General features: G+C 49.3%; 2 protein-coding genes across 8 annotated transcripts in view; both read right to left on the bottom strand.

Annotated features, from left to right (window-relative positions):
* Nucleotides 1–3,287, bottom strand: part of RAMAC (RNA guanine-7 methyltransferase activating subunit) — a gene marked incomplete at its 5' end in the record, with an annotated part of 125,048 nt that extends 121,761 nt beyond the window's left edge. The window contains one exon of the mRNA XM_083871368.1: nucleotides 3,284–3,287. The remainder of the gene's footprint in view (nucleotides 1–3,283) is intronic.
* Nucleotides 14–7,002, bottom strand: part of PDE8A (phosphodiesterase 8A) — a 155,588-nt gene continuing 148,599 nt past the window's right edge. For all 7 annotated transcript variants that reach the window (XM_083871356.1, XM_083871360.1, XM_083871355.1 and 4 more), the window contains exons 24-27: nucleotides 5,973–6,014; nucleotides 5,594–5,754; nucleotides 1,753–1,813; nucleotides 14–769 (exon numbers count right to left, since the gene is read on the bottom strand). The gene's annotated coding sequence lies outside the window, so the exon portion shown is untranslated. The remainder of the gene's footprint in view (nucleotides 770–1,752; nucleotides 1,814–5,593; nucleotides 5,755–5,972; nucleotides 6,015–7,002) is intronic.

Raw genomic sequence — 7,002 nt, 5'->3', positions numbered from 1 at the left:
CTAGGAATTAAGATATTTTCAAGGCAGAAAAGGTTGTTATGGTCACTTTGTCAGACCTGCCGTAAGCAGGCCAGAGACTTTCAGTTGCTTTGTCTGCCAGTGAGCAGAGCAGCTTGTGGCTATGTGTGCCCTGTTGATGCTGGTATGGCCATTCCAAGGAACAGCAGCTCTAGGGTGCAGCTTCTGTGCAGGAGATTGAAGTGGTTAGAAAGCACCATTCTTTGCTTTAAAATGTACTCCTTTACTCTGGGTCCAACCAACTTCTATCAGCTGGAACATGTTTTACCCCATCAACCAAAAACTGAGAGCTCCACTTTTATTTTCAAGTAGATACCTGAAAGAGTGTAACACACAGGTATCAGAGCAGAGGTATGAGGTATGAGGACATCCAAACTTCCAAACAGAGCCTCCAATACACAAAGGACGCTGGTGACCCATGACTCCACTCCCCACCACCAGCTTTCACCTCAAGTGTTTAAACCATTGCTGTAACCCGGCAAAATACTTTCCAACTAGTGAACTGAACTGGCAAGTCCCCAGGACCCAACAACCCTCTCACTGGAGAAGGGCAGATTTTCTGAGCCAAATGCAAGGTGCTCAGACACCCTCACAGTGTGACTCCACAGGGACCAAACAGCTCCGTTGTTATGCTGCCAGCTTGGTGAATCTACTGGAGAATGCAGAGCTGAGTACAGAGCAGTCTGCTCAGCAGAATGACCCCATGGTAATCAGGCATGGCACAGGACAGCTAAGGCAGTGACAGAATTATCTGAAAGAAAGAACAAATATGCAGTAATTGGCTTCTAGGTTAAAAACAGTAAGGGAAATGAGTTTGTATATTTCTGTTTAATAAAAGCTTCACCTGTTGGCACTTACCCAAGCTCTTCCTCCCTTAGGAATCCAAACCCCATCACCTAAATATTTATACAGCAAAGGAAACTTGACAACATGTGTTTCTTAGAACCAGCTGTTGCTTTGAACAATCTCTACATAAATCCCTAACAGGGAGGCCACCACTTCTGCTACAGAGGTCTAAGCTTTAAATTCACACCAACCCTCCATGTTTCTGTATTCAGTTTATTCACGATGTGTATTCAGTTCATTGGAACTCTGGGTATAGCAATCAACTTAGAGAACTGTGTTGAACTGTTGATTTGAGATCTATTTCTCTGCATTGAAAGGTTATCTCATATGAGGCAAAACCAGTTCTTACCTCTGGCCTGTATACAGGAACTCTGGCTGAACTACATCATGTGGTAGGGCAACAATCAGTTAAAAATGAGTTGTCCTTTTCTCTAACATTATGCACTGCAAGCTGCATTTTTCCTGGTACCTGTTGTGTCTTTTTCTTCCTGTTCCTTTTCCTTACGGGCATTTACTGGCACACAGCAAAATCCGTCCTCTGCAAAGGACAGAAGGTCATGCCGAAAGCTCTGGTTTTGGCCAGCTGAAGCCCACAGGCAGTCCTAATGTGCAGCAGTGGTCCATGCATCCCTGCAGGACTTGCAGCATCAGGAACTGCCAAAGGACAGAGCATCCCCAATCATGCCTCTCCCAGTCGCTAACCTGGGGGCTTTGCAGGGCTGCCCAAACTCCTTCAGGGCAGGCCAGAAGGATCCCTCCCTTTTCCAATTCCCTGTGATTTCAAATCCACGTTGTTGCCACTGGAGGGCATCACGTGAAGCCCTTTCAGAAGGCCACACCGGTCTCACACAGGTTTCTAAGGCTGGAAACAGTTTTCAAATTGCTTACCACAATCGAAGGCATGTCCAGTGTCCCTCCTCACCCAGTGCTGGAGCCAGGAACAACGGGCCTGTGAGCAATTACACAGGAGAGACATGTCAAAAGCACAAATAGAAGAGACAACACAATGGCCCTGCAATACAGTTTAATGTAGATTTAAAACAAACACACCAACCTTTTACTAGACAAACACATGACTTTTAACTTGCTCTCTCTCACTGCCATTAAATCACTGTAGGCAGATCAAGTAGGTCCTGACTTTTCTCTCACAGGCAGGCCTTGTTCATCCACCATTTAATTTAGGAGGATAGTATCAGTGGAGTCAATATAGTGCCACTGGCTCCACTTTCTTAGTCCTCCAGATGAATCTCTGCAAGAAACTCCTGAGAAGCCTCCGAACAGACTGAGCCCTCCTAAAGTAGACTCCAGAGCCTTACCACCCAGCCAGGAAGGCAATTCCCTATTCCTGTCTTCAAACGCAGCTCAAGCTTTTTACTGCCCACCTCTGTTTCCCGACAGTAACCAATATCACTCATTAGCAGTACACAGCAAAGCGACCAGGGACCCTGCAAAGGTGAGGTTTTGTTCCCTGTTCAGACTCTACTGCAGTCCTGGGCCAGTCCAAAACACAAAACTGCCTTTTAACTGAACTTTCTCTCCATCCGTTTATGGTGGTGCGCTCAGCTGCCAATATATACTGGGACTCAGCTGTCCTAGCCCGCCTTATTTAAACCTTTTCCAAAGAGGCTTATTTTTTAAGCTTTACTTGCTCTGATATAAGTGATGCTGAGACCTAAACTGCTTCACAAAATGGCTGTAAGGGGCTGTGCCCTCTGCCACGAGGATGCTCATCCCACAGCTGCAGCGGAATAAAAGCTAAATAAAATCCAGGCGCAAAGCTGTGGTTTAAACAGCCCCAGAAAGGCCGCAGCAGTGGGTCCCGGGCTACCTCACCAAAGCACGAGCAGCCCATCCCGGGCGGCGGCAGCAGGCCCGGCGGGCAGCGCTTACCTGGGCCCGGGGTGGGAGCGCCTCTCACGGGCCCCGGGCCGGCCATGGCCGCGGGGCTCCCCCGGGCCGCGCAGGGCGGCGGCGGCTCCTGCGGGGGCCGCGGGGCTCACGGGCACAGCCGCGGGCAGGCCGGGCCTCGGCGCCTCCGCGCGGGAGCCGCACAGCGACGGGGCCTCTCCGTGTGCGGGCCAGCGCGGGAGGCCGTGCCCGAGCTTCGCCGCTCACCCGCTGCCGGCCGGGGGTGCCTCAGTCCCCGGGAGCAGAGGGCCGGGGGAACCTCAGCCCTCCCCGGGAGCAGAGGGCCGGGGGTGCCTCAGTCCCCGGGAGCAGAGGGCCGGGGGTACCTCAGCCCGCCCCAGGAGCAGCGGGGCCCGGGCCCGGCCGCCGTGCGCTCTCCCATCTCCCCTCCCGGAGCCGCCATTTCCCGCGCCGGGCGGCGCCGATCCGCTGCCCCGAGAGAGGGCGGGGAGAGGGCGGGCACTGCCTGCAGTCCTTCCTTCCTTCCGTCTGTCCCTCCCTGTGCCGGGACAGCGCCTCGGGCGGGAGAAATGCTTCGAGGTTCTCTGAGAGCTCTGTTCCCGCAGCCCCGGCCTGACTAGCGCAGCCTTTTCCCGAGACGTTACAGACCCATCCGAGCTCCCCACGCTCGGCACCCCCTTGAGCCCTCGGCTGGGCCATGGAGGGCTTCCCCAATGAGGGCTCCATCCGCACACAGCTGAATTGGGGCCTCCAGCAGCCATCGTCTTGTGTTGTGCTTGTCCATCTCCATTCCTTCCCATAATATGTACTTGATCCTGCAGGCTGAAGCACGAGGGTATCACCCACTGCCAGCACAGCCCTGGCAAAGGAGGGAGAACCACCAGCTCTCAGCAGCTCCTGGGTCTCCCCCAGCAGGATTTGGGGATGGGAGAGCAGCTCCCGGGTCTCCCCCAGCAGGACTGGGGACAGACAAAGTTGTTATTTCTCACCCCTTGAGATGGGTGTTCACAGCTCCCAAATGCCCTGCACGGGTGCCCTCATCCACGCTGGGCTGGAGCAAAAGTAACATGTTAACTCCCTTGCCTTAGACGTATTTTGCAGCCTGCTGAATATGCTCAAGTTTTCTCTCAATCTCTAAACAGAATCCCTTTACATTCCCTCTCTGATACTGGAAAGTGAATCATCAGGAGATGCCTGGGGCCAACCCGACACCTCCTGCCTTGTGCCCCTGATGTGAAAGCTGCAGCCAGGCTGCTGTAAGAGAACTGTGTTTTGTGCCTGTGCCAGTGAGAGTCAGATAGATTTCATGGTCTGTGTAATAAAATGCTTGATGAAATAAGCATTGTGCCTCCCCTACATGGAAGCATGTAGTTTACAGTGAGGATTTATTAAGCCCAAAATTTCTGAGCATGCCCAAAGAGATTGCTTATATTGACATCCAGGAAAGGACATTTATGAATCAATCCAATTTCCTCACAACCTGTCCAACAGCAAAAAAAGGCCTTTGTTTCCAGTGAAAAATTTCAAATTCAGCATCATGATGTTACAACCTGTTCTCTTGCTTTGTATTCCTCTGTGCACTAATCTTGGAGTTCATATCTGGTTCTCAAAAGAGATAAACCAAAAGATCAAAGGATATACAAAAATTCAAACACCTATATAAACAGCTCTTTAAATTAGAAACTAATTGTGGGGTTTTGGGGTTGGTTTGTTTGTTTTGCTGCGATTGGAAAAGCAGCATTGGCTTTTGGGTCGTGTGGTGTTGTCTCAGTCCCTCTCTGGAGTTTTGCACATTGCAAATCTCTCATGAGTGTGTCAGCACAGTGGCAAAGCGGCGAGAGCAGGTCTGTGTGGGGTTCTTTGGTTCTCTCTGCTTGCAGCACAAGAAGACAATCTAAGCTCAGGGTGCATCTGATCAGAAGAGCTGGAAGTAGGTCTGAACTTTGCTCAGCCACAGCACTGTGGCATTTCAGGTACACACTATAGTAATGTGACCATATACTTGCAACTAGACTAAGAACAGATTTCCTTCAGAAAGACAAAATTATCTAAGAAGTGGATCCATGGGTAAGAAGTAACACTCATGAGACAGATTATGAACAGAGCTAAGCCAATGGAAGTAAGTATAACGTCACCAACTTCAATGCATTGGGAAGGACTTTTACCTGTAAGTTCCAAAGTGGGGCTACTGATAGGCAGATGGAAGAAATAAAACCCCAAATCCAAAGTCCCCTTTTCAGACCACCTTCTACAAACATGACTGACTCTTGTTAAAACAAAAGCAACACAAATATTACTTTGCTAATACCTACTGAGCCAGACTTAAATATGTCACTGATATTTACTTAACAAACATTGTTACGTATGTACTCTGCTGTGGTTCAAAGAACACTTGTTTATTTAAAACAAGGCTTTGGGTTGTTTGGGTTTTGTTGTTGGGGTTTCTGTGTAGTTTTTGGTTGGTTGGTTGGTTGGTGTTTTGGTTTTTTGTTTGTTTCTGACATGATAGAGCAGCTGAACCTTTGTGCTTTCTGACCTTGCCTTGTCAGAGATCTGTCATAGCAGATAATAAGGGACAGCACACTGGCACTGAGTCTGCCAGCGTGGATTTCGAGGGGCTGGGAAAGGCTGCTCGCTTTTAGGGCTTGCTTGTCAGGTGAGGAGTACTTCACTCTGATCTCACAATATCCTGAAAACTGTCTGTATTCAAGCAATTGGAGTCTTTCTCCCTCATTAACCCCCAAAGCCGTGTCTGATGTTAAGCACCAGTTCCCAGCCCAGTCCCAGAGAGGTGGCTGGGCGTCTTGCCTGCCCTGAGCACTCACATTCCCGCTGTACCCTTGCAGTCTGCCTTACTTACGGTAAGCAGAGCCTGGAACAGGCGGCACCACCCGGCGTGGGGACAGTGCTGGGGCTCTGTGCCCGCCCAGGGCACTCGGCTCTCCCGGGTCCCACCAAGCTCGGCACACCCTGGAGCGGGAGGACAAAGCTCTGGCATCTCAGGAGCTCTGACCACTATCTCTGAAAAACACCAGAGACAAACCCTTACGAAAGCACCTGCTTTCTACATTTCTCTTCCCATTTATTTATTTTATTTTATTGTTTTGGCAGTCAGCAGGATCCTCAGCAGAGCCCTCAGCAGCAGCCAGGCAGCCCCAGGACTCGGCCAGGGTTTGCTGTGATGTCCTGATGTGGATGCCCACAAGCCCCTGTGCTTCCCTGCAGCTCATTTCACCCACCTGTCAAAGGGCTCTGGGCATCTTCTTGTAAAGCTTAGGGATCTGAAAAGGAAAAAAATTAATTTTCTGCGTAGAATAATATTACAAACAAAGAAACTTGGAGGGGGCAAAAAGGGACAGTTCTTGCTGGAGGTAAAATGCAATATTCCTCACACATTTTACACTGCAAATACCAAGAAAATCTTATTAAATATATTCAATTTCATCTTTAGGCTGAAGACAAAGCCATATTTCCTCCCCTGAGCTGGAGAGCTGCAGGATCACCAGGTTGACGTCATTCTCCTTGGTGATAAAACATGCTGCATGCTGAACTTGGCACTCAGCATGCTCAGGTTGAACTAAGAGCTAATGTAATGAACTCTGGGGAAGGATTTACATCAAATACCACTCTGGAATATTAAATACAGACAGGACCAACTTCTCACTTGAATAATTACACACTGGCTAAATTCCTTCCTTTGTTTCAAAGACAGGAATCACCTTTCTGGCTTCCTCTTGAAAACTGTATGCATTGGTGCAGTATTTCACTACCTATGTAATAAAAGGATGAAGTAATTTCTGTTAATGACTGTTCTGTGGGCTGAACTAAGATGAGTTTGAGCTCTAGCAATGACTCTTGCCACTCGACGGGGGGAGCAAGCAACCAAGAAAAGGCAGATTCAAATTTCATCAAGTGTCCCCAGCTGCTTGTGCTTGCTAACATAACCTCAAAGGCAGAAGTGCCTGAGAACTCTCCTGAACTTCACTCTACATGTGGGAGTACAGTACCAAAGACCTTGCACACCTAGTCTCACTGCCCCAGCAGCACTGCAGTGCTCACAAGCTATTTCAGATAACTGTGTATTCTCCTTCTGCCTGTGGATACCAATGTAAGGCTTTCAGCCATTACAAGACATTTCTCCAGGCTCACTTTGGGTCAGAAAGAAAAAGATTTTCTTGTAGTAAAAGCTGTAGTAAGCAGCAAGAGTCAGTTTGAAAGGCAGGGTTTAGTCCCAGCATTATGGCTGTGTGTTTGAGGGAGATGTTCAGC

The sequence above is a fragment of the Zosterops lateralis genome, assembly GCF_965231275.1.
Source record: "Zosterops lateralis genome assembly, chromosome: 13".
NCBI classification, from domain to species: Eukaryota; Metazoa; Chordata; class Aves; order Passeriformes; family Zosteropidae; genus Zosterops; species Zosterops lateralis.
This window is presented reverse-complemented; position numbering and strand designations above follow the sequence as displayed.